Below are 27,739 nucleotides of genomic sequence, written 5' to 3'. Positions count from 1 at the left end.
TTTAAATTAAGTTTGGGCAGAGATAAATATTTTCCCTGTTAGGGACATAATATGCATATAAAGAAGTAAATATATCGTCATTGCACAGTCCGCAGACTGAGCACCCTCATGTAAGCAGTGCCCAGAGCAAGAAACAGAATATTACCAGGACCCCAAAAGCCTCCCTTATCCCTCCTTTTCATTTCTGTTCCCTCCAAGTGTAGTTACTGTCCTAACCTCTCTCAGCAAAGACTAATTTTTTCAGTTTTGTGCTAAATTTTAATGAAATCGTACAGTGTGTGCTCTTTTGTGTAGCTGATTTTGTTGACGCTGTTTGTAAGATTCATCTATAGTGTAGTTTGCTTATTCTCATTGTTGTATAGCATCCCATTGAGTAAATACACTACCCCAATTTATCTATCATTTGACTATTGATGGTGTTTGGATAGTTTCCAGTTTGGTGATATTATGAATAAAGCGGCTGTGAATGGTGTTGTCCATATCTCTTGGTGAACATGTGAGCACATTTCACTCAGGTCTCTAGGAGGGGGATTGCTGTGTTGTGGGGTGTGCATATCTTCAGCGGTATTAGATACTACCAAACACTTTTCCTGAAAGGTTGTGCCAACTTGCACCCTACCAGCACTAGAGGAAAGCTGGGATAAATGTTTTGGAGAATTCTAACTGATGCAGGCTAAATTTTAAAGGGCAGTGTAGAGTAAGGAGAAGAGTGGACAGTAGGTCTAATGGAAAGGACCCCAACAATATGACTTAGTGAATAAAGGATAGGATCAGAGACAGCAGCCTAAAGGAGGGAGCAGTCATCATTTGAGATCATTTAGTGGGTAGGAGAAGCCTCCGTGGATGTTTATCGCCCACTCTGCGTTCCTCTCCAGCTCTGATGCATGCACCCACAGCATGCATCCCAGAGAATCACCCCAGGTAGATTCTTTCTTTTTTCTTTAGTCCAAGTGGAGCATGCTCAAGGGCTGCCCAGGTCTGAGGTAGCACTTTGGAGCCCTGGGGATGCCCTGCTTCTTAATACATGGCTGCCCTTGCTGGGGCATACAAATTCTTATACCCTCTTACTGGTGTCTAGCAGCTCTGAGGCAAGGGTACTATAGACTAAATGTTTGTGTCCCCCAAAATTCATACATTGAAATCCTAAGCCCACCGTGTGATGGCATAAGGAGGTAAGGCCTTTGATAGATAATTGGGCCATGAGGGTGGAGTCCTCATGAATGGGATTAGTGCCCTTATACAAGAGACCCCAGAGAGCTCTCTGTCTCCTCCACTGCATGAGGACACAATAAGGAGATGGTCATCTACAGGTCAGGAAATAGGCCCTCACAAGAACTCGACCATACTAGCATCTGAGCTTCAAATTCCAGCCTCCACACTGTGGGAAATAAATTTCTGTTGCTTAAAAGCCACCCAGCCTATGGTACTTTGTTATAGGAGCCCAAAATGACTAAGTTGCAGGCGAACGGAGAATGTAAGGGCAGGCAAAGAGAAAATAGAGAGAATAAAATGAAATCCTGCATTGAATCCAGCTAGCTGGTTATACAATTTTAAGCAAATCACCAAAATTTTCTCCATGGTTTTAGCTTCCTCAGTTGCAAAAAATGAAGGCAAAAATACTTAACTCACTAGGTTTACTTGATAATTAAATGAATTAAAAGAATGTATATGGAAATGCTCTGCAAACTTTAAAAAGCAAACACTGTTTATCTTTTCAGCAGGGTATTTTTATTAATAGTCAAATTGTCACTTTGAAGTATAAATGTATCTCTAAGAAATGATATTCATTTCATTTTTGTATTCAAATTATAGCATCTGCATTAATAGACTAAGAAATAGCCATCAGTAATGTTAACAGGAGTAACAGGTAGGATGTCTGAAATCATGACTTTTCCCTAGGATTTTCCAGGATTCATTTATTCACCCATCCAGATCTCCATCCAGACCCTATGTCCATTAATTAATTAACTTAGCAAATATATTTTTTGAATACTTTTTCTTTGTTTTAGAGCAATTCTCGGCAGAAGTTCTTCAGAGGATTCAAAGATAGACTTCAAGTGATCTCTGAATCTCCTGATCTGGTACGGAGGGGAATGTGTGGGTGACTTTAGCTATCAGATTCTCACAGGACTCTGCAAAACCCCTTCTTTTAAAAAAAAGGATAAGAGGCACTGCTTATGAATGTGTGGAATAAAAGAATATAAAAAATTTATAAAATAATTTGGGATTGTTCATGTAGAAAACTGCAAATTAAACTGACAGCAGACTCCATATTAGCAATGACAGATGCCACAAGATGACAAAATATTATCTTCAAAATGCTTACGGAAAATAGGTATTAACTAAGAATAATATACAACACTAGATTACTCTTCAAAGGTGGGGTGAAATAAAGAGGCATTTTTAGAGAAACAAAGGTTGAGAGAATTTATCAACTTGAGGACCTCACCAAAGAACTCATTATATATATATATATATACACATACTTCTGGAAAAAGGAAATTTAATCCCAAAATACAAAGTGGGGTGCAAGAAGGAATAATGATGAACAAAGAAATTTGTAAACTGTTTGTAACTCTAAGAAGCACTGTTTCTTTGTTTTAAAGAGGATCAGTTAAGGGGTTATGTAAATAGCAAGTAACTAAAATGCTAGATGACAACACCAGGAACAAAGGGATTAAGAGAGACTAAAATTACAAAGTCCAAGTTCATTTAACTATTTAGGAGGAAGATAGACTTAGGTTTACTTTAGACTTCAAGCAAGTATACTTTCCAAAATTTAAGAGTAACTCTCAAAGAATAGGGGGAAATGTAAGATTTCTTTTACATGAGAAAAAAAGATTAAAGAACACTAGATTGTTCTACTTCTTCACAGCAAAAGAAAATATCAACAGAGTAAACAGACAACCTACAGAATGGGAGAAAATATTTGCTAACTATGCATCTGATGAAGGTCTAATATCCAGCATCTATAAGGAACTTAAATTTACAAGAAAAAACCACACAACTCCATTAAAAAGTGGGCAAAGAACATAAGCAGACACTTTTCAAAAGAAGACATACATGTGGCCAACAAGAAGAAATGAAATGAAATATGAAGAAAAAAGCTTAATATCACTGATCATTAGAGAAATGCACATCAAAACCATAATGAGATACCATCTCACATCAGTCAAGAATGGCTATTATTAAAAGTCAAAAAATAACAGATGCTGCCAAGGTTGTGGAGAAAAAAGAAAACTTATATGCTGTTGTTGGGAGTGTAAATTAGTTCAACCATTGTGGAAAGCAGTATGGTGAATCCTAAAAGAGCTAAACACAGAACTACCATTCGACCCAGCAATCCCATTACTGAGCAAAATCCCAAAGGAATATAATTGTTCTATCATAAAGACACATGCAAGCAAATGTTCACTGCAGCACTATTCACAATAGCAAAGACATGGAATCAACCTAAGTGTCCATTAATGGCAGATTGGATAAAAAAAATGTGGCACATATATACTACGGAATATTGTGCAGTTATAAAAGAGAATAAGATCATGTCCTTTGCAGCAACATGGATGGAGCTGGAGGTCATTATCCTTAGCAAACCAACGCAGAAACAGAAAACCAAACACTGCATGTTCTCACTTATAAGTGGAGCTGAATGATGAGAACACATGGACACATTAGCGGGAGCAACACACACTGAGGCCTGTCAGGGCCTGGGCGAGGGGAGGGAGAGGATCAGAAAAAATAACTATTGGGTACTAGGCTTAGTACCAGGATGATGAAATAATCTGTACAAAAAGCCCTGGTGACACGAGTGGGCCTATATAACAAATCTGCACATGTGCCCCTGAACCTGAAATAAAAGTTTTTAAAAAAGAAAGAACACTAGATTGCTCTAATAAGGAGCAGGAAAGAGAAAATATAAGCTAAGAAAAGGCATAATAAACAGAAAAAAATACATAGTAGAAAAAGTGCAGATATCTCAGTAATCTCAGTAAATGTAAACAGATTAAACTAGTGTGTTCAAAAATGGAGACCCTCAGATTATTTTTAGAAAATAAAATTCATCTATGTGCAGTTTTTAAGAGGAATACCTAAAACATGATAATGCTTAATGGTTGAAAGGTATGGAAAAAGACAAAATAGATAAAGACTGACATTGCAAGGAAAGCAATATTAAGGCATAAAAGCTTAATTTGGAATAAAGAAGGTCATGATTCAATGACTAAAGATTAATTCACAGGGAATCAATAGCAATGCTGAGTCTGTATGTTCCTAACAAAATAGACTCCTAGCTTATCAAATACATTGGACAAATCTACCTTAATAGAAGATATTTTTGCATGCCTCTTTCAGAACCTGATCAAATATTGATAAGGGTATAGACATTTTAAACACCATAATTAACAAGCCAGATTAAAGGAGACCTATATGGAAATATGTATTCCTGAAATAGAGAATTTACGTTACTTTCAATCACACATAGAAAACACTGACCACATATCAGACCACAAAAGAATTCCCAAGAAATTCTAAGGAATCAATAACACAACCACATTTTCTTTCTGCAATGCAATAATATTAGACATCGCAGACAAACTACTGAAAGCCAGTGACAAAGAAAAAAGAGTCAACACAGCCAGAGAAAAAAGACACATTAAATACAGGGACAATAATTAGAATAACTGTTGACATCAAAAGCAGTGAAAGCCAGGAGACAATGGAATGACAGCTTTTAAAAGCTCATCATCTAGACCAGATGCGGTGGCTCATGCCTGTAATCCCAGCATTTTGGAAGGCCAAGGTGGGTGGATCACTTGAGGTCAGGAGTTTGAGACCAGCCTGGCTAACATGGTGAAACCCTGTCTCTACTAAAAATACAAAAGTTATCCAGGCGTGGTGGCACGTGCCTGTAGTCCCAGCTACTCAGGAGGCTGAGGCAAGGGAATCTGTTGAACCCGTGAGGCAGAGGCTGTAGTGAGCCGAGATCGTGCCACTACACTCCAGCCTAGGCGACAGAGCGAGACTCTGTCTCAAAAAACAAACAAACAAACAAAAATCTCATCATTTAGAATGTTATATCCAGTGAAATATTTGTAAATATTAAAGCAAAATAAAGACATTCTCAAGCAGATAAAAGCTGAGAATATTTGCACCAGGAGAATTGACTACAAAACAATGCTAAAGATTTTACATTTTAAAAAAGTTTAAATCTAAAAATGCTAAAAGTTCTTCAAAGAGGAAATGATATCACCTGGAAATTCAGATCTATGGGAAAGAAGGAGGAGCACTGGAAATGGTAAATATGTGGGTAATTATAAAATACTATTTTTTCTAAGTTTGTTAGTTAAAAGAAACAATATGTTATGGAGGGTTATAATATAAGTAGTTGTGAAATATGTGGCAACAACAGCACAAAAAAGGCCAAAGTATAAATAGAATTGTACTGTGTTGCAAGGTACTTACATTATCCATGAAGTAGTGCAATATTAATTCAACATAGACTGTGATAGGCTAATATTAATTCCTAGGAAAAGATATAAATAGGTATAGAAAAGAAGCCAACAAACAGAATGAAATACTAAAAACTGATTCACACACACACACACACACACACGCACATGCACACGCACACGCAAGACAAAAGAACAAAGATGACCAATAAAAAACAGATAGAAAGATGATAGACTTAAACCCAGTCATATTGATAATTAGATGAAATGTGAATGAATTAACTATTCCAATTAATAGGCAGAGATTGTCAGACTGGAAAAAAAGCAGTAACAACAACTAAAACCCAACTATATGCTATTTACAGGAGAGATACTTTAAGTATAAAGACAGAAGTTGAAACTTAAAGGCTTGAAAAATACATACCATGCATGCACTAAATATAAGAAAGCCAGTAAAACCAAATTAATATCAGACAAAATTGACTTCAAGACAAACAGTATTACAAGAGATAAGAAAGTCCAATTCATAATGATAGAAAGAACCAATTCATCCAGAGATCTAACAATCTTAGATGCATTTGCTATTTATAGTGTATATAATATTGAGTTAATTGGCAAAGTTGTTCCCTGCTTTTTTTTGTGGAAGAGGTCCTATCCTTCCTGCTGCTGTTATATGCTCAGGAATGCTGTGATGATGGAGATGGTTTAAATGATGTTTATAAGGTATTTAATTGTATATGCAATGTAGCTAAATGGTATGCTTCTTCCTGCCATGAGTCTATATTTGGATTTCAGGTGATAATTGTTTGTTTCTTTTTAAATTTGAAAAGTAAAATGTTACTGTTTTTATGACTGTAATCCCTAGTTCATGGACTGTATTTAGAGATCTCCTTTGCAGGTTTCTCTAGCCAAGAGTTGTTGTCAGAGGCGTGTGAACCAGAGCAACTTTATCTTAAATAGGAGCTGGGTAAAATGAGGCTGAAACCTACTGGGCTGCATTCCCAGACGGTTAAGGCATTGTAAGTCACAGGATGAGATAGGAGGTCAGCAAAAAATATAGGTCATAAAGACCTTGCTAATAAAACAGGTTGCAGTAAAGGTGCCAGCCAAAACCCACCAAAACCAAAATGGCGATGAGAGTGACCTCTGGTTGTCTTCACTGCTACACTCCCATCAACGCCATGACAGTTTACAAATGCCATGGCAACGTCAGGAAGTTACCCTATATGGTCTGAAGAGGGGAGGCATGAATAATCCACTCCTTGTTTAGCATATCATCAAGAAGTAACCATAAAAATGGGCAACAAGCAGCCCTCAGGACTGCCCTATGGAGTAGCCATTCTTTTATTTGTTTACTTTCTTAATAAACTTGCCCTGAATTCTCTCTTGCACGAGGTCCAAGAACCCTCTCTTGGGTCTGGATCAGGACCCCTTTCCTGTAACATTGTGACTTTAAAAAAAAAGCCTGGGTCAACAACCCAGTACAGTCTATGTCGTGGGGTCAACAACCCAGTACAGTCTATGTCCTGGCCATAATGTACCCCGTGGTGGGGCTATCACTTTGATGTTTCTTTCTACACATTAGACTACACTTGGTCCATGCATTGCTAAAATCCTGACATTAAAGCAAAGAGAGAAATCAGCAAGCAATTTTGATGCTCTACCGTGATAACAATCACACCTGAAAACACATTGAGTCATCCATTATTAAACATTTCCCAAAGTTTATGCTGTGAAGTTTAATTTGCCATGGAGTTGTTTGGAACACAGAATTAAATGCAAACTATAGAAAGACTGTCATATTTACCCAACAAAATGAATTAAAGGAGACCTTTAGGAAAGGAAAAGAACAATTAGAGATTCTTTGAATTCAAAAGAATCCCTGTCAGTCATCTCAGCCAGCAATTTCCAAATTTAATGAATATACAACTCGTCTGCAAAGGTTTTTAAAGTGCAGATACCTGGCTCCCATTCCCAGAGATTAAAATTAATGGTTCATGTTATGACCCAGGAATATAAATTTTAAACAACCTCTCTAAGATTATGATGCAAATAGACCTCAGACTACACTTTTAGAAACACTAATCTAGTTTCAACATATCATACATGACAGGTGGCTTCCAGAAAGTTTATCCTCATTCTGAGCCAAGTCTGCCTTTGTCTTCTGTATGTTCAGGCTCTTCCTTCAGAAGCTACACAGAATAGCTCAAATACCTCTCCTATTATAACAGCCCTTCATATTATTCGACATAGTAAGCTGGCCTCCTTAACAAACCCCTCCTTTTCTCCCCAGGCTAAATACTCCCAGTTACTTTGACATTTTCTCAAATAGTATGATTTTTTTTTTTTTTTTTTTTTTTTTTGAGACGGAGTCTCGCTCTGTCGTCCAGCCTGGAGTGCAGTGGCACAATCTCGGCTCACTGCAAGCTCCGCCTCCCGGGTTCACGCCATTCTCCTGCTTCAGCCTCTCCGAGTAGCTGGGACTACAGGCGCCCGCCACCACGCCCAGCTAATTTTTTTGTATTTATAGTAGAGACGGGGTTTCACCGTGGTCTGGATCTCCTGACCTCGTGATCTGCCCGCCTCGGCCTCCCAAAGTGCTGGGATTACAAGTGTGAGCCACCGCGCCTGGCCTCAAATAGTATATTTATAAACATCACCCACTGTTTGCTGTGTGTGTCTAAAAATGCAGTATGAGAGCTGAAAAACATATTTCAATTTATCTTCACCATCAAAAAAATACAATGAGGGCCATTACCTCTCTTTGTTTGCCTTTATGCTTTTAAACAGGGAGTGTATGTCCTCTAACTTTGTCTTTTTTTTAAAGGATGTTTTGGCTATTCTAGGCCCTTCACATTTCCATAAAAATCTATGAGCAATTTCAAGTTGTCCAAAAGAGTCTGCTCGGATTTCGGTTGTATTGCCTTGAATCTGTACATCAATTTAGGTAAAATTAGTATTTCAATAATATTTATTCCTATAGTTCATGAACAGAGTATATCTTTCAATTTATTTGGATCTTCGTTAATTTTTTTCTGCCATGTTTTGGGGTTTATCCCCCAGTGGTTCATGTCTTGATGTTGTTGAAAATTTTAAAAGGAAAGTTTAATTGTTCGTTGCTAGTATTTTGAAATATAATTAATTTTTATATGTTGTGTCTTGTAACTATGCTAAACTCACTTATTGGTTCTACTAGCTTTTTGGCAGATTCCATAGGATTTTCTATTTAGATTATAATGTCATCTGCAAATAAAGACGGTGTTACTTCTTTTCCAATATGGATGCCATTTAGTTTTCTTGTCTTATTTCACTGACACGAACTTTTGATACAATGCTGAATAGAGTAGGGAGAGTGGACGTCCATGCCACCTTTTCCTAGTCTTAGAGGGAAAACATTCAGACTTTCACTATTAGGTATGATGTTAGTGTTAGTTGTAGTTTTTTGTAGATCCACTTTATAAAGTTGAAAAATTCCCATTGATTCCTTCTTGGCTGAGAGACTTGCTTGTTTTTCTTTTTATTTACTTGTTTTTAAAATTGGGAACAGAGTAGGGATTGGCACACTTGTTCTATAAATAGACAAACAGTACACATTTTAGGCTTTCTGGGATATACATTGTCTCTGCCGTTTCCTCCTCCTCCTCTTCTTCTTCTTCTCCTCCTCCCCCTACTCCTCCTCCTTCTTCTTCTTCCTCTCCTTTTTCTTCTTTCTTCTTCTCCCTCCTCCTCCTCCTTTTTCTTTTTTCTTTTTCATACAACTGTTTAAAAATATAGAAAGACATTCTTAGCTTGTGAGCCACTGAACTGTAGTTTGCTAACTCCTGACCTAGAGGTTTGTTATACCTACAATTTCACAGTTAACACTAAGGACAGTAGTATCAAATTGCTAAGCCTCCACCTCCTCAGTTTTGGGATACCAGAGGAATAGAATGAACTGACAACCTAATTTTAGTCCTTAAATATATTACTTTTTGTTAAAGTATTCACATGAAATGATCATAATCTTATCTATACTGACACGTTAACACTGACAGATAAGACTAATGGAAGAGGATATAGGTATTATAAACAGTAATTGATAATTAGAATGCCTTTTGCTCATCTACAAAATTTCTAGTCATTAGAGTAACACATTCTGTCCCCTGTTGGTCTGGGTGGACCAGCCACGAACACTCTCAATTCTTTCAGTTCCTTTACCTCCTGCAAATCTGGGTGTTAAAACACTCATCTGTACTCACAAACCAACTAAAGGAGACTTGCTTTTCTACATCAATTTACTTGCTTAATTAGAATAGAAAAATCCAAAAGAACAAAATACATTTTCCGCTGTGCTTTCATATTTTAAAAAATAGTTTCAGCAGGACTAGTTTGAGCTCTGAAAACGTGTTTACCAGAACAGGGAAGTTTTGAAAATAGTTTCCACCATCATTTGCTTGTTTGTTTGTTTGTTTTGTGCTTTTGTTCCTTTTGGTATGCAGCCCTGTGAATTTCAAAACATGTAGATATATGTAATTACCACCATAAAAAGCACACATGCAGCACACCCCAAAATCTCCTCCATGCTGTCATTCTACAGTCACAACTTCCCCCTCCTCCAACCCCTGGCAACCACTGATCTGTTCTCCATTGCTGTAGTTTTGTCTTTTCAAGAATGTCATGTAAATGGGATTATAGAATAAACAACCTTTTGAGATGGCTTCTTTTACTCAGCATAGTGTCTTTGAGATTCACCCAACTCGTTGAATGTATCAACAGTCTATTCCTTCTTATTGCTGAGTAGTATTTCATTGTAGGAATGTACCATAATTTGTTTAACCATTCACCTGTTAAGCAACAGAACATTTAGATGGTTTTACTAGTAAAGCTACTATGAACTTTCATATTCAGCTTTTTGTGGGAACATAAATTTTTATTTCTCTGGGATGAACATTCAGGAGTGGGAGAGCTGCATCACTAGTAAGCATATGTTAACTTTATAGGAAACTGCCAAACCACTTTCCAAAGTAGTTATATCACTTTGCATTTATGCCAGCAATGTATGGGAGTTTTAGTTGTTCTATATCCTGGTCAGCACTTGGTATTATTAGTATTTTTATTTTAGTTATTCTAGTTTTTGTAGCAGTATTGAATCATGGTTTTAATTTGCATTTCCCTAATAGCTAATAATGTTGAATATCTTTTCATGTGCTTATTTGCCATACTTATATCCTCTTTGGTGAAGTGTCTGTTCAAGCCCTTTGCCCATTGGTAAATGTTGTTGTTGTCGTCTTTTTATTGAGTTTTGAGAGTTCTTTATATATACCGATACAAGACCTTTGTAAGATATGTAATTTGCAGTATTTCCCCCTAGTCTGTGGCTTATTTTTTCATTCTTTTAACCATGTCCTTAACAGAGCAAAAATTTTTAATTTTGATGAAGACTAATATATCCAATTTTTATTTTATGGATGGTATTTTTGGTGTCATTTGGGCTCATCATCTAATCCCAGGTCATAAAGATTTTCTCTTATGTTTTCTTCTTAAAGTTTTGTAGTTTCATGTTTTATATTTAGAGCTAGGCTCTATTTTGAGTTAATCTTTGCATGAACTGTGAAATTTAGGTCAAATTCATGTTTTTACATAAAAAGATAAATTGTTCCAAAACCATTGATTGAAAAGACTATTCTCTCTTCATTGAATGGTTTTTGTCAACTGCCTTTGTCGGAGATCAAATGGCCATATTTGTATAAGTCTATTTATGGACTCTATTTTGTTCTGATCCACTTGTTATCTCTTCACCAATTCCATTCCACTGTTTTGATTACTGTAACTTTATAGTAAGTCCTAAAAATTTTACTTATACTTAAAGAACTCCAACATTATTCTTTTTTTCAAAATTATTTTAGTTCTTCTAATTTCTTTTCTCCCATATAAATTTTAGCGCCAACTTGTTTATATCTACAAAAAAAAAATTGCTGGGGTTTTGATTGGTATTGCTTAAAACTATAGCTCACTTTGGAAGAATTGGCATCTTTATTATGTTAAGTCTTCCAAACAATGAACACTGTGTGTCTCTCTATTTATTTAGATCTTCTTTGACTTCTTTCATTAGCATTTTGTAATTGAATATGTAGCAAATATAGCATGTTAGTTATGGTTATTATACAGTTACAGTTGCTAGATTTATAACTATTTCATTTTTAGAACTATTTTAAATGGTATATATTTTTAAATTTTAGTTTCCAATTTTCATTGCTTCTATATATAGAAATGTATTGATACATGTATATTGACCTTTTATTCCCACTCTCTTTACAGAATCCATTAGCAAATACTGAATAGTTTCTCATGTTACTCACTCTCACCAGAGAAAGCAGAGTATTAGACCCCTGAGGCTAGGACATAGCATAGAAACAGGACAGGAAGGAAGAATGGTGCATGTGGAGCAACCTAGGCTTTAGGTAAGATCAGACAGCTCTAGGACCCTAGCTTGTCTTCTCAAATGTGTGACTTTGGGCAATCCTTTTGTATAGGACTGGCATACTGTAAGTTCTCAGCAAGCAATAGCTTTCCTTGATGAAGGGAAGATGGAAAAGCCTAGAGCTGTCATTTTCAGATTTTTTTTTTCCTTTTTAAGCATTGGAGCTTCTTAATGTTTATTTTATTTTATTTTATTTTATTTTTTATTTTTTTATTTTTTTTTGAGATGGAGTTTCACTCTTGTTGCCCAGGCTGGAGTGCAATGGCACAATCTCAGCTCACCGCGACCTCTGCCTCCTGGGTTCAAGAGATTCTTTTGCCTCAGCCTCCTGAGTAGCTGGGATTACAGGCATACACCATCATACCCAGATAATTTTGTATTTTTAGTAGAGACGGGATTTCTCCATGTTGGTCAGCCTATATGTCAAACCCATAAAATTGGAACTGCTCTAGCAGAGTGGTAGTATCCTGGCTGTATTTGTGTGAGTCTACTTCTGGACCTTACCCTATCTCTTTAGCAATTCCCACTGTTCCCTAGAATATCAGGGAGCACTGTTTGAGAAAAAAATTGTTTGCAGTATTGATACAGGAAACCCTGTAAAGGTGGCCAGACTCCACAGGTCAGAGCAGAGCAGTATGTGTAGCCTTGCTACACAAAGTATAGTTCCGGAACCATCAGCATCACCTGCATCCCAGGCTCATCTCAGACATACTGAATGAGAATCTGCATTCCTGTTCTAATTGTCCAGCCGATCTGTGATCTGTGCACACCTTAGGGTTTCAGAAGCTCTGGTACAATGTGAGGAGGAGAGAGAAAGCACACGATAGAGTCATCACAAAATGTGAGGCATACCAAGAGAGTGCAACTAAATGTTTGCCAAAGCTGCACTCCATTAATCCTCTTTAGAAACTTAGTAATCTGTATGCTATTATTAGCATTTCTCAGATGTCTTCAGGGAGTATGAGTTTATTAAAAGGAAAACACATTTTACTCGTCTTTTCACTTTGACCCTTCAGACCCATTTTTGGATTTCTAAATTATCTTTTTATTATGTCAACAACCTCTACCCTCATGAGGATTCGTGGCTTGTAATTATTTTGGTTAAGAAAAACAAACTTTCCGTCACAAACAGAAAATCCATAATAATCTGACTCTATAATGTGAGTTGTTAATGAAATATTAGCTATTGGAGTAAAATGGTACTACACAGCAATTATTACAAGAGAGAGAACACCCAGGCAAGAATCTCTACTTCTTTTCCACGGAAGTGGCTCTGCAGCTTTTCATCTAACACTGGTGTTCTTTTCGTAAATGATTGATTTTTCCACATCTGAATACTGATAAATCTATAATCAAGCTCTGATGTTAATATTGTGCCAGGATGAAAAACAGAATAATAATGACACAGCAGGTTTACAACATTGAAAGAGAAATTGGGAATTCAGCATATTGAGAAGGGGATTTATTATCTATTTCTTTTGTGATCTGACCTGGAGTCCAGAAATTGCTGTATCCTTCCAGTCCCTTCATCTATAAAGTTTGGATGAGTTATGATTTTCAAACTATTCTATAGCTATGGAACCCTTTGTGCAAAGGAAATCATACATGGCACCTCTATGTGTGAAAGAAATGAAAAAGGGACAGCAAGCTGACGTGGTGAGCCAGGTTTCAAGCTCATGGGCAAGTTGCTCAGGTGTTGTTGAGCTCTGAAAATGGGGCAGTGCTTGGAAATCAGTGGATTGAAGACAGCTGGTATTTACCTAAATGATTTTCTATTTATTCTTGATTTAAAAAAGAATACCAGTTACAAAGATGACGGGAATCTCTGTTAAAGCAAGTGGGCCTGGCTGTCACTAGGTTAACATCAAGTATATCAAATGCCATCGGTTCTTTCTGAGCAAGACATTTGCCATTCTTCCTCTCCTTGCAGTTCCCACAGCCACTGTCCTAGCTCAGGCAAATAACAACTTCTGCTGGAAAATTAGAACAGCCTCCCAAATAGCCTCCCCCTCCACCTCCAGTCCTTTGGAAGACAAAGCCAAGGTTCATACATACCAAACAGGTAGGACATCCTGCAGTTTGCTCATGGCTTTGTTATAAAGGCCCACTACCATGGAGAACAGAGTTCAAAATCCCTTGCCTGCCATGAAGAGCTCTCCGCTATTTCGTCTTTAATCAGCTTTCTGTTTATCATTGCTCCCTTTGGCAAGCACTGTAATCTAGTCAACGGTAGCTATTCTCTCTTTCTAATCTGCAACCTACCCAGTGTCTTTCTCTCACTACTCCCTTTGTCTATTACATCTTATCTTTTCTCTATATTGTCTAAATAATACCCACCTTTCAAAGACTCAGTTAAAATGCCACCTCCTCCCTGAAGTCCTTCCTGAGTTTCTCTCTCCTTCCAAAGTTCTCCCCATGCCTGCTCCTCAAACTAGTAATCGCTCTATTACTATATATATAGATCCCACTCTGAGCACTTATTCAGTTCCAGTTTGAATATAACTCTATACATCTAGCTCATTTTATATTATTACTGTTTTCATTGCCTCTCGCAGTGGCTCCTTAGAAGATGCATCATATCTTATTCAATTCTGGATATCTCACATTGTATAGCATATGCCAGATACTTAGCAGATATTTGGAGAAAAATTATAGTCTGTATTTTACAATATGATAATTGCCTCCCTGAGAAAATCTGTTACAAAAACAATTGTTTTAATAGGAAAAAGGAGTTACAGCTATTAAATTTAAGTCCGTAACAAAATTATTTTTAACATGAATTTCAAGAATCAGGTTTTGAAATAACTCTACATATATGTTGTTACTGTAAGCAGATATGTATTGAGTAAGCATAACTCTCTCAAACAACTTGTTGAAATGCATTGTTCTCTTGCTTTTAACTCATTCATGAGGAGCTTCTTGATCCCCTTTATTACCCTTGATTCTGAATTTGGGCTTTTGCTGACAACGCAGTTCCTAACTACTCACAGTGAACCAAATATAGCGAGGGGAACTGAAAGACCAGGATGGAAAAGAGAAGTCAGTTACCCAAAATAATTATGAGGTTCTTTGCTTTGCACAGGAAATTTAAATTATGATATCATCATCCCCCACAGGAAGTATTGAGAAAGAGAGAAATTTATCCCCCCCAACCCCATTTCCATTGGCATTCTGACCTCTCTTCCCTTGGGTATTGTTGGGGGCCTCTCTCTTTACTCATCTAATTCCCTCCTCCCAGTTGGAGAAAGAGTGGGCTGACTGGTCAAGGCTTATGTAGTCCATGGGTTCTGGTTTTAGCTGTGAGCTGTCTGGGTACCACAACTCTTGAGCTCCTTTCCACTCCCAGGCCCACAGCTAATTGGGTGAATGGATTTGGAGCCTGTTTCTCAGATGGAGTCAACCTGTAAGGGAGATACTATGGCTTAGGTTCAGGAGCGTGTTAGAAAGATTTCATGTTGGCCTCAGTTCCAAGCTGTGTTCTCTAATCCAGACGTTAGTAGACTCTGCATTTTGAGGGATGTGGGTATTTTCTCTACCCATAGCAAAGTCTATACTTGTTCCCTTTGGCCTGTTATCTTTATACCTATTCTCTGTCAGTCAGAACATGGAAGGGAGGAGAGGTGAATCTTAGGCCCTCCAGCCTCTGACACAAATACTCCCTTGCATTTGTGAAACATTTCATAATTTATAAAGCATGTTTACTTCTAGTAGCTCACTTGATTTTCACAACCCTGAGAACTACCTTAAGATCTTCCTAGCCTTGCCCATGACATTTTCAGTGGCAGAAGACCCAAGTCACTGACACCAGGAAAATGTTCTCTTTATCCATCCTGAAACTGGGCCTTGGCAGTGACTTGAAGATTCCTTCTCTCCTGTTTCCTGTGGGCTACGGCTGGGAATTTTCTTTAACAACACCCTCAAGCAGAACTTTCCTATACATTGGGGGACAAAGCCGCATAAATAGAGTAAGATGCCCACGAAATGCGTGTGAGATGAAGTGACAGGAAGAAGAAGTGTAACTTGTAGGTGATTAGCTTGGAAATCCAGCAGCTAGGGTAGAAACGCTGGAAAAGAAAGAGGATTTGAAAAAGCAAGTCCTCGTTCCCTGGTTCCTCTGACTTCCAGGTGATCAGGAGAATCTAATTTTAAAATCTGTAATAAAGTATAGTATACACTGGTAGTAAGGAAGAGTTGAGGCTCTTGGAGAACTGGAAGTCTATTTGAAGAAGCTGATGATATCTACTGATACGGACATTGGAAAGCAGTTAAATATTAATGAACCTTAACCCATGTATGCCTAGTGTTCCATTATTGGAATGCTAAGCTTGTGGGAGTTATTTATATCCTACTGCTCAAGGTCATTGCCAAGGTCTGATTTTTCACACACAAAAATTTGTGACCTCCGGCATAAATGGGTTAATTCGAATAGGAATAAAACTATCTCCTATTTTCTTACTCCTCCCCCAAGCTAATGCATACTGCTGAGGCTACCCAAGACAGATAGATATAAAGGCAGCTTGAGCCAGTTTCCCATTTATTTTCTAAAGGCAAGGAGGCCCTTCTGAAATTGTTGCTTGGCAACCTTGAATTCAAATCTTCACCATTGGAGTCCACTCAGGTAACCTGTAGACAAGACTCCAAAGTCTTGACTCACATGATCAGTAGGTATCATCATCTTCTTCAAATAGTCTTCCAGTTCTCCAGGTGCCTCAACTCTTCCTCACCCGATTTTAAGGCACATCAGTGAACACATGCCTTTTAAAGCTGGGCTCTTGAGCTCTGACTGCTGTCCTTCCGGTGGGCTCCACTTGGCATGTTTTCCTTCTGTCTTTCCAGACTAGCATTTACCTGCGTGGTTTTCTTGGATTGCTCCTATGTGGATTTCTCATACAACACCTTAAGGAAGAAGAAAAGAAAATGAACACTTATTGAGCATATATAATTTTTCAGGTAGGGGATGCCAAGTAATTTACAAAAGTTATCACATTTATCCTTACCACTTATGGTAAGTCAAGGAAGTCAAGGCATTACATGGCATCTCACATTTATAAAATGGTCTTTCTGTATAATTCATATAAATTATTACTTCATTTCATCTTCACAGTTGTTCTGTTGTGAGAAGGGCATGATTCACATTTCAGATCATGTGAAAAAACTGAGATCCAAAGAGGCTGATCAATACAAAGAGAGTTTTGAAAGAGCTAACACTTGCGTCCAGATTAGTATCCATTCTAGGAAGCTCTGAAAGGCCTACTTCCATGTAAGACCCACTCTGAAGGCATGCAAAGAATGTAGGCTTCAGAATCATCCAGATGTGGCAATTCAAGTCCTGGCTCTGCCATGTCCTAGCTCTGTGGCCTTGGTCAAGTCTTTTAACCTCATACCGCTCTGGTTACTTTATCTTAACTGGTTACTTAAATAATGCCTATCTCATAAAATTGCTGCATGATTTAAATGAGATACATTTTGCCATGTGCCTGGAGCTTAATAGTTTTTAAAAAACAAATGCTGATTTCCTTTTCTATTCATCTTCTAGAGCAGGTAATCATAAATGGAGGCATAGATAGGTGAAAGGTCCTGGATCAGAATCTGGGATTATATAGTCAGCAATGTGAGTACATGTTTATCAAAAGGGGAAGTACCCGTTAAAAGTTGAAAGATGCTCTTCCAGGATGTATGAATCTCAAAATATGTGATTAACCATTATATTGAGGATTTTCCTCATGCGAGGCACCATGTTGGGTGCTGAAGGGGATATAAAAACATGGTCCTACCTTCAGAGAGTGGTCTTTGGTCTGCCATGAATGTCTATTCTTTTTCCAAAGACAACTGTAGAAGGAAGCACAGATTCTTAGATTCTAGGCTACTCCCATGTCTCTAAGCAAGCATTCCATCCTTGTGTGGTTTCTCAAGGAGTTTTACTGCAACAACATGGTCAAAGCAATAAAAGATAAAGTTTAAAAGTTAAAAGAGACCTTTATAATCTTCCATTAATAGTACCCCTGGCAATCTCTCAGAAGCAGGGTTTGCTGGATCTCTCTCAGCTCTTGTCTTCTGGTCTAGAGGTCAGCCAGGCCTGCTTGTTCTAACATAGTCTTAAATTAGTGGGTCATGAAGTCAATTTAGTAGGTCTTGGCCAGCATTTTTTAAATAAAAAAGACCAGACCAAATTAGAAAAAGAATCAAAATGCCTTGTATTTTATCCTCAGTAAATGTGTTTTTTTTCCATGAAACATTAGCCTGTATAGGATATTTTTTACTGCAGGTGACCAAAAATGTTTGAAAAACATGTTCTAAAAAACAAAGTCTTACAAATTATAACTGCCAGGAGTGTTTGTGGAATAAGTGGCAGGTTTCAGTCTTTAGGTTTAAATCTAGCACGTTGGAAGCTGTTTCATTCTAGGCATTGCTAATAAAATTTATGTAGCTGACATTAGAAAAATGTTCTTCCCTTCTGTTGGCTACACGAACCAATCAGATAGATTTCCCCCTGATGTCGTATTCATCTCTACCACCACCACAACCACCATGGTCTCCTCCTACTTCCACAGGAGAATCTTTCTGGCAGGGCCCCTTGATCTAGTCCCTTACAGGCTGATGGATCCTTGCTCTTATTCTCTGCATCTCCCGTAAATGGATACATGATCAGTCCATCACCAGAAATAACTTAATCTAACTCATAACTGCTCAGAAATCCATAAAGAGTTCAAAAGATAGGGCAGATTTTGTTGCCATTCTCATTCTCCACAAGCCAACTTCTGCTGTGTTTCTATGTTTCTGCCTTGTATGGATGCCTGGGAATGCCTTCTTTCCTGGGATTCCCTCCTTTTCTTGGATAATTCAGTTTCATTCTGCCACTATGCCTTATACTCTAACCAGCCAATCCCACAAGCTGTCACCATTCAGATCCAAATCAACAGTTTTTTTTTTTTTTTTCACTTGGATCTTCTCATGCTTCAGAGTGGAATTGTCTTAAAACTAAAACCTTTCTCTGGCTGATCCTGCTCACCTCTAGACATAACTCTAATACATTGTTATTTTTAAAAGGGACAAAAGACATGAAGTGGACAGAGCACACTTGTCTTATCTCGTTATACTGGGGATGTGTTCTCTGCATCACAGGAGGTTCCCACATTGGAAATTCTGTGAGCTGACATTGAAATTTCAAAAGAACCCATGCTTTTATCCTACTGAATAATGTTTGAACCAAAAGATTCTTAAAACGTAGATACATATTAGTTCCCTCCCAGTGTCCTATAGTTCTATAGTTGTTCAGATAAGGAACTGTTGGTGATGACTAGAATGACAACAGAAGGCTTTGTGGAGTAGACGAGAACTGAACCTGAATAGGTGGGCAGAAGCAATGTAAATAGGACTTTGTATGCAATTAGGACAAATAAAGATAGCAGAAAGGAATCAGGAAACCCTGCATGAATGAATGGACCTGGTGGGATGGAGAGATGGATTTAAACTCGGTAGTGAGGTAGCATGGAAATGTAGATTAAGACCAGATCCTCAAGGAAATACTTGAGTGCCAGGAAAAGAACGGAAGCCCTGGTTTTTTAGCAAATGAAAGTCTTGATTTTGAGCCAAGCTTTCTGAGCTTGGCAAACCAAGGCAAATGAAGCCTTGGTTTTTGAGCCTTGGATTTAGAGAGATTAACATTCTAGTTTGTGGAGCAGGATTTGATACAAAGAGACATCCAGCAAAGACAGACCATAGGAAGAGCCACTAGAGTAATCCAGGGTTGAGGTGAACCAGGGCACCAACCAGAGTGATGCAATGGGAACTGAAAGGGAAAAATAAATATGAAGGCTTTTACAAGACAGCGCACCATCAACTAGGGGCAATCTGATCAGACACATTGTATTTATGTGCTCTGTCTTGAACCAGTTAATTTGCCCTTCAGATGTATCTTTCCTGAATATGCAAATTCTCATTAAGATACATGCCATATGCCTGCTTTGAAGCTAAGTCAGACCCCACCTAACGCTGGCCTTTACCTCTTTTTTCTCATTGGGTAACCAGCTCACTGAAGCAGATGTTACTTTCCGACTCCAGAGATGCCAACAGCCTCAGAAAGAAATGGATTATAGAACTGGGGTCTGCACTCAGCATGATCCAAATATGGAAATCAAACTGAGGCCTTCTTAGGCTCTGTGCTTGGCAATAAGAATGAAAAAGGGCTTAATGTTGGGCCTCAAAAGACACTGTGGTTACCAGGGCTTAGTGGGCACATTTACTTGCCCACAGAAGGTCTTGCCAATTAACACTAATGGTGTGCTTTCAATTTACCTTCATGGATTAATTTGACAAATATTTATTGGCTGCGTACCAGGCATCAAACAAGGCAGTGGGGATAAAAAGATGCAAAGGGCACAGTTCTTGCCTTTGATAGAGTTTCCTGCTGAGTGGGGGAAGACAGACCTATAAACGAGTAAATAATATTACACTGCAGTGCTCTGCCCTCTGCTTGTCCCCTGAGCACTCAAAATTGTAATAATCTGATGCTGTAGAGAGAGAGAGTTTGGGATTAAGGTCTTCACACTGCATACTTTTCAATAATCACTTAGAAGGTCAAGAAGCCACATATTAATAAATACCTTACACTAAATCTTTTTTTGAATAGAAGCAAAAATGAAAACTGGCCAGGTGCAGTGGCTCATGCCTGTAATCCCAGCACTTTGGGAGGCTGAGGCAGGTGGATCACCTGAGGTCAGGAGGTTGAGACCAGCCTGACCAAGATGGTAAAACCCCATCCTTACTAAAAGTACAAAAATTAGCCAGCCGTGGTGGTGTGCACCTGTAGTCCCAGCTACTCTGGAGGCTGAGGTAGGAGAATCCATTGAACCCAGGGGGCAGAGGTTGCAGTGAGCGGAGATTGAGCCACTGCACTCCAGCCTGGGCAACAGAGCAAGACTCTGTCTCAGAAAAAAAAAGAAAAAGAAAGAAAGAAAACTTGAAATCAGCAGGTCCTCACTAAAATCTGGAAGGTTTCCCCAGCATGATTTTGCCTTGGGTCTTTATTTAACTGGTGTGGTTACACTGTCTAATGTTCCTTATTTTTCAGAAGCCTTGAACTTCATGATGTGGAGGCCCCTATTCTCAGACCCTAGAGTGAGTCAGACTGCCCACGCTTAGTGGTGGAGAATTCCAACAGTCAGCAATAGGTATAGTGGGAACTGGAAAGAAGATAGCCTGAACTGTTAGTGAAATCCTTATGCGGGAGTTGTGAAAGTATAGTCTAGTGGGGTTTTGGCTGGGAAGTTTAGGAGAAATGAATAGCTTGTTTGTGAACATTTAATCTGCACTGTGAATTATAATCATTTCTTTACAATCAGAATCCTGTCCCTCAATAGGTATTTCTTCCCAGGGACCACAACAGAAGTACATCTTAGGAAAAGGTCAATCCAGGATCACCAAGTAAAGCACAGATTTTGTTGTTAGTCATTTAATTTATGCTCATCTGTAATGGTTTGTCTTTGCTAAGAATTAAAGCCATATATCATTATGAGTCTTTGCTTTTGTTTTACAGTTTTTTTATTTTTTCAATTAAAATGAGGTGGTTTCTAGCGGTAAAGGATATGCGAGGTTGAGATTGGAGAGGGCTAACAAAATGGATGTAGACTGGAAGTAAATGCTGTAATTATATTGGCTTTAAGGATTATTTTAAACCTTAGGAGGAAAAGAAGGTATTGAGAACTTTTTTTTGTTGTTTGTTTGTTTGTTTTAATAGAAACTGTAGATAGCATGTCTCTAAATAGTTTCAAGCTAGTTTCCTTGAAAAGTATACTGCCTCCTTTCCTTCCTCATATCCTTGTTAGGTTTTGCTTAATAATAATGTGAGGGGCCAAAAAAGCTTTTAAAGCTGATTTCCTTCACTTTGTAATTCCTTGCCAAGAACTAGAGTTCTGGTTGTCCATGCCCTCTTCAGTCTCCTCGCTATTTATGAAAATATAAAATAAAACAAAGTGCACATGCCCCTTCCCCCCAACACACACACACACACACACACACACACAGCATGCGAGAGCCTAGTGCAAGACAGCACCACAGAAAAATATGTTCACATTAATTTAATTGCACTAAAACTGGAAGTATTCAGAGGCATAATAAATCCTATTAGATTATTTTCTTGTCCTCAAAGAGAGGTGCCTGCCAATCAACAGCCCTTTACAGAGAGTTAAGTCGTACCTCACAATTGGGCCTGCTAGAGACGGGACCTGGATCTCAAGCACCAGCCAAAATCTGTCCATGGAGGCTGGAAATGCTGAGGTGAAATCACAGGACTTTTGTGTTCTGTGCTTTTCAAGTGAACATAAATAATTCAAATGTAAATAATTCAACAGCTGTGTTTCACTCCAGTGGAGTCCCCCAAATAGTCACCCACTCCACATCTCATTTAAAGGAGCACACACCCAAGTAATTAGTGAATTACCCATTTCAGCTTGTGTAGCCAGGTGCCAAGAGGTGGTCTTATGCAGATGTCAGGTGATTAGTTAACACGTTGAGTTGAGGCAAATCTACAGTTTCTCCTCTTGCTGGTCTTGTGACTTTTTCTCTGTTAATCAAAAGATCCTAGAAAGTTGTATGAATCACCAAGGCACTGGAAAACATCAGTACAACACATATTGAGTCCAAGGTGCCCAAGGTCTAAATTATTTTCTAGTAATGGTGTTTCCACCTAGTTAAACATATTAAAGCATAACTTACCAGCCTCCCAATAAGTCTAATCTGGCTCTTCCTGGGAGGATGAGAGAGAGAGAGCAAGAGAGAGCAAGGGCAAGAGAGAGAGAGAGAGAACCATTCTCTTTATTCAAATCCAAAGGGCTTCATTTACCATCTATTAGAAGGAGAATTGACTTTGATATTCCTTGGAGTTCTACTCAAGTCAACTAGAGGGAAGGTTAAAGACTCACTCATTTAGGCTGGGTACAGTGGCTCACACCTGTAACCCCAGCACTTTGGGAGGCAGAGGCAGGAGAATCGCTTAAGGCCAGGAGTTCAAGACCAGCCTGGCCAACACGGTGAAACCCCGTCTCTACTAAAATACAAAAATTAGTTGGATGTGGTGGTGCACACCTGTAGTTCCAGTTACTCTGGAGCCTGAGGCATGAGAATTGCTTCAACCCAGGAGGCTGAGGTTGCAGTGAGCCAAGATCACAGCACCACACTACAGCCTGAGTGACAGAACGAGACTCTGTCTCGAAAAAACAAAAACAACTCATTCAATAAATATTGTGGGGGTACCTACAACATTTCAGCCCTTACAAGTTGCTAGTGGAAAAAGACAAATACAGCACTTGGCTTCATAGTCTAGACTTCCACAAATCTGCATTGTTCGCCCAGTAGAAGGGCTAGATTCAAATTATGCACAAGGAATTGCAACAAAATGAGGTATGCACTAAAAAGGTGACCAGGGAAGTAAAGGGTTTGGGGATGCCATATGAAGAACATTTGAAGGAAATTGGGAAGTTTAGGAATGTTGTAGATATTATTCTCTGTGATTCAAGAGGGTATATCCAAGACAAAAAGGTGGTGGATGTCAGTTCAATATAGAAATGGTATAACATCTAGAGCCACCCCAGAACAGAATAAGCTGCTTTGAAAGGTGTCAAGAGCTCCATTCCTATGTTCTGGTAGCCACCATTTCAGACATCACTTATCAGTGGTCTTGTGGAGAGATTTTTATTTTTCAAGTCTCAGTCTCTCACCTAGGCTAGAGTGCAGTGGCACAATCATAGCTCACTGTAATCTTGAACTCCTGGGCTCAAGCCATCTTCCCATCTCGGCCTCTCAAAGGGCTGGGATTATAGGCACGAGCCACTGCAACCAGTCAATGTGGAGACATCTTTTCATTAGGCAAATGTTTTTGTATCAGATGACGTCTAGTGAACCTTCCAGTTCTGTGATTTTACAGTTCTATACACCTGATGGCTAGTGACCACAGAAGCTACCAACTCCATTAAGCAATTCATTCTTCACCTGAACATCCTAAATCCAGTCAAGCAGAGGACTGGAGAGACTCTATTCCAGGTAGAACAACGCAATATAGCAATAGAAACCGCTCTGTGTTCTTACCTTCCTCTTACCACAGATTCACTCTTAAAGATCTTCTCTCTGGAGAGATGGTCACTGACCAACAGTTTTATGGAAGGGGTTTTCAAAGTTGAATAGTAATTTGTTCAAAGATACTTAGCTTTTGGTGGCAGAGCCCAAACAATAAGTTCCTCGGTTTGAGTTCAGTTCCTTGTCTATGACAGACAGAACGTAAATGGTAGACTTTGAATCATGTCCTGAAGAGCAAAACAACGGGAATATTTTACTATGTCTGAGTCACATGCTGAGCCTTTGACATGGATTCATTTAGTCCAACTTCCAGTACCTATTTAATTCTAGAATGTTCCAGCTGCAGTTTTTGGAGTTGCCTAGCTAAAAGATTCTGAACAGAAAAATCCTAGACTTCTTTCCCTACATATGTAACTCTTCTTTTTCCTCCTTTCTTCCAACTCAAACTTTGAGGTTCCATAACTATTTATATAATCAGACACTTTGTTTCAGAAACAGTACAACTAATGTCTTTATGAAGAAATACCTTGCAAATGCTCAAAACCTCAAAACATTGTTCAAATCTCTATTTGCACTCTCCCTCTTTTTAATGAAAAGAACAATTAAAGAGATTTTTGGGGGAGGATCTGGCACACAATGCCCTTAACCACCTTTCAGGGTGTTTTCTTTGGAGAATATGATTACAGCTGTTCAAACTTTGAATTATTTACATTGAGCAAAAGCTTTGATTTTTAAAAGTCATATGACTTTATATAAACCAAAAAATGGCAAAGAGTCAAAACTTGGCATTTTTCACGGACACATATTGCCCATGGGCTGTAGCCCCTGAAGGGTGCTTGCTGGGGCCTTGGGTTGGTGGGAAATGATAAACGAAAACTGAAGAATGAGAATTTTGCCTAGTGAGTCATATTGGGTTGCAGCTGAGTTTGAAAACAGCAGGTTGTCATCAGAAAGGTTTATGTGAAATCTAATGAATCAGAAAGAGAAAGCGAGGGGAAATGGTTTCTTTTCATACAGGGCCAGATTCTCATCTGATGTAAGTCTTGGAGAATTAGCCGACATATGGAAATTATCCCCATGTGGTCATATGGGATAGTATGAGGAATCGTTAAAGGAACAGGAATATTTAGCTTTGCAAAGAGAAGATCTGGAAAGAGGGACAGATCCCTCTTTTCAAATATTTGGAAGGTTAGCATGTGTAGAAGGAAGTATTGTGTGTTGCTCTCAAGGGCAACACAGGGTCAATGGATAGACATTGGAAAGACAGGCTGTGGTTTAATATTCTCTTGTCTCCCAGTAGGGCCTCAGAGCATGGCTGTTTCCTCACAGCAAGATAAGCTTCTGTGGCAGGACAGGAAACTGTTTGTGGAGCCTCCCCCTGGCAACTGGGATGGGAGTTGAGGAGACTGACCTAGCTCTTGGACTGACCGTAGAGTTTCAGCCCACCAGGCATGGCTTGACTCCAAAGGCAACGTCCATATGCAGTTTAGGCAAACAGGCAGCAAGGAGGAATAGAAGGCACCCAGGCTTTAGAGTTAGGAAGGTCTAAGTTGAAACCCTGGCCCTGTCATTTATTGTCTATGTAAACTTGGGAGAGTTGCTTAGCTTCTCTGAGCTGCAGTTTCCTGATCTGGACAGTGGGGATAACCTCACCTGTCTTAATGGACATCTGTTGTTTCTGTCTACTCAGCATTTCCTCTTCCTGCTTTAGTAGAAGCACCTTAATTTCTCCCAAGTCAAATAGAGCCTCGGTGTCAATCAAGATGACTTATCTATCACGGACAGCCAAGCTTTGCCTCCCTGGGATTTTAATCTTGAGCAGAGTGACCCAAGGAAGAAAAGTAGTTGAAGTTTATTCCTTCTGAGGATGGCATTATAAAGAGGTGTCCATCAATTTCACCAGTTCCTGTGGCCTGAATTTCCTGAGTTACCAAGTTGCTGCCTCTTTCTTGGGGCCTAGTTGTTCAGCTTCTTTTATTCTATGAGCTTCCTCATTTTCTTCTGATAGATTGTGTTTTTGCTTAAGCTAGCTGAATCAATTTCTGTGGTTTGCAAAAACAAAATAACTGTATCTATACTCCTACTTTAATAGGGTCACTGGGAGGATTATATAAGAAAACATACATAAGCTTCTGATATAGCCCCAATGTCTAGCACATAATGTGTGCTCTTTAATGGTAGCTTTTTTGACTATTGGGTACTGTGGGCCCATGATGAGGGGAGAACAGTTCTAACAGGTGGATACATCATCTGGGATATCTATTCTCAAATATTAGGCCCCAGCAACTGTCTGGTGTAAATAACTTGTTAAACAGTAAAGTTGGCCCGACCATGAGATTGGGTGGGACTTCCTAGCTCTGGAAGTAATCAAACTTAGATTCAAGGCCCTCATCAGAAGGCCATAGAGAGGCTCTCATATTGGGACTGAGGCCTTTATGGTCTCTTCCAACTCTCTGTGATTCCAGGTAATGGATACTCCAACTACAGTAAGCTAGTGTGCAGGGATGGGAGCCTCAGGTCACCGTAGTAGCCAGGAAACACTTTTAAATCCTGATTTTACTTGATCTCTTGTCATTTGGCATTGTTAATCATCTCTCCTTCCTAGCTTTCCTGTGCTACTTCTCCTTGCTGATTTTCCTCCTATCTCGTTGACAGTGCCTTTTCATGTGATGTTCCATCTGCTCTTAATGCCTTTCTTTACTTCAACTATCAGGCTAACTCCTATTTGTCTTTCAAGATTGAGCTTAAGGCCTCGGTCTATCCTGAAGCCTTCCATCTCACCCTAGTCACACCAACCTCCCTTCCTCCTCCTCTCCCCAGTGTGCTTCAGAACCCTCTGTTCCAGTAGTTAGCACACCAGGTTTTCATAGCTAATTCTGTGCCCCCCACCCATCTTACCTGTAGGAAAAAGACCTTACAGCATACTTTTGGGTGTAAGTTTTGTGTTTGTGTGTGTGTGTGTGTGTGTGTGTGTATGTGTGTGTTGGATGTCTTTTTTTTTTTTTTTTTTTTGAAACAGGCTCTCATTTTGTTACCTAGGCTGGAGTGCAGTGACATGATCTTGGCTCACTATAGCCTTGACCTCCCAGGCTCAAGCAATCTGCCCACTTCAGCCTCCCAAGTAGCTGGGACTACAGGCACACACCTCCACGCCTACTAATTTTTTTTTTTTTTTTGGAGAGATGTGCTTTCGCCATGTTGCCCAGTCTGGTCTTGAACTCCTGACCTCAAGTGATACACCCTCCTTGGCCTCCCAAAGTGCTGGGATTACAGGTGTGTGCCACCATGCCCAACACCAGTTATTCTCATAGTTGGAAACCCAATTAATGCAAATGTACCCAAATGGGGCAGGTTGAAAACTTTTTAACTATTCCAACTTACCTGACTTTACTGCCAAGGAACACAGTCAGGACCTAGATAGTGATTCAACCTGAGAGGCTAGTGAGAAGACAGATGAACCAGATTGACTCAATATTTCAGGCTGGCACCTTAGTTTCCTGCCCTAGGTATCTCCATCTTTAGATAGTTTTCAACATGTTTTCCCCAGAATCAGAGATTACAGGATAGTTCATGTAAAGTACATTTGAATGTGCATATCCTGGTCTTACACAAACTGTCCCAACTCAAAACTTTCGCCACTTGAGCCCAAGGAGAACAGAACATATTATGTAATTATTTTGCCTTCATTAGTTAAGGGATTTGTAACATGATTAGTTATTTTCATCTCTGTAGTCCATAATTTTATGCCTAACTTTAAAACAAA

General features: G+C 38.9%; 1 protein-coding gene across 6 annotated transcripts in view; it reads right to left on the bottom strand.

Annotated features, from left to right (window-relative positions):
- Window positions 1-1,642: 1,642 nt before the first annotated feature.
- MTERF1 (mitochondrial transcription termination factor 1) overlaps window positions 1,643-27,739 on the bottom strand; it is a 517,939-nt gene continuing 491,842 nt past the window's right edge. For all 6 annotated transcript variants that reach the window (XR_009208876.1, XR_009208872.1, XR_009208873.1 and 3 more), the window contains 6 exons: window positions 22,621-24,203; window positions 22,346-22,513; window positions 17,682-17,736; window positions 16,562-16,803; window positions 9,839-9,927; window positions 1,643-9,205 (listed from right to left, as the gene is read on the bottom strand). The gene's annotated coding sequence lies outside the window, so the exon portion shown is untranslated. The remainder of the gene's footprint in view (window positions 9,206-9,838; window positions 9,928-16,561; window positions 16,804-17,681; window positions 17,737-22,345; window positions 22,514-22,620; window positions 24,204-27,739) is intronic.

Source organism: Hylobates moloch, unplaced genomic scaffold, assembly GCF_009828535.3.
Source record: "Hylobates moloch isolate HMO894 unplaced genomic scaffold, HMol_V3 SCAFFOLD_1, whole genome shotgun sequence".
In the NCBI taxonomy this organism is placed as follows: Eukaryota; Metazoa; Chordata; class Mammalia; order Primates; family Hylobatidae; genus Hylobates; species Hylobates moloch.
Note: the sequence above shows the minus strand (reverse complement) of the source record. Positions and strands in the feature narration are given on the sequence as shown.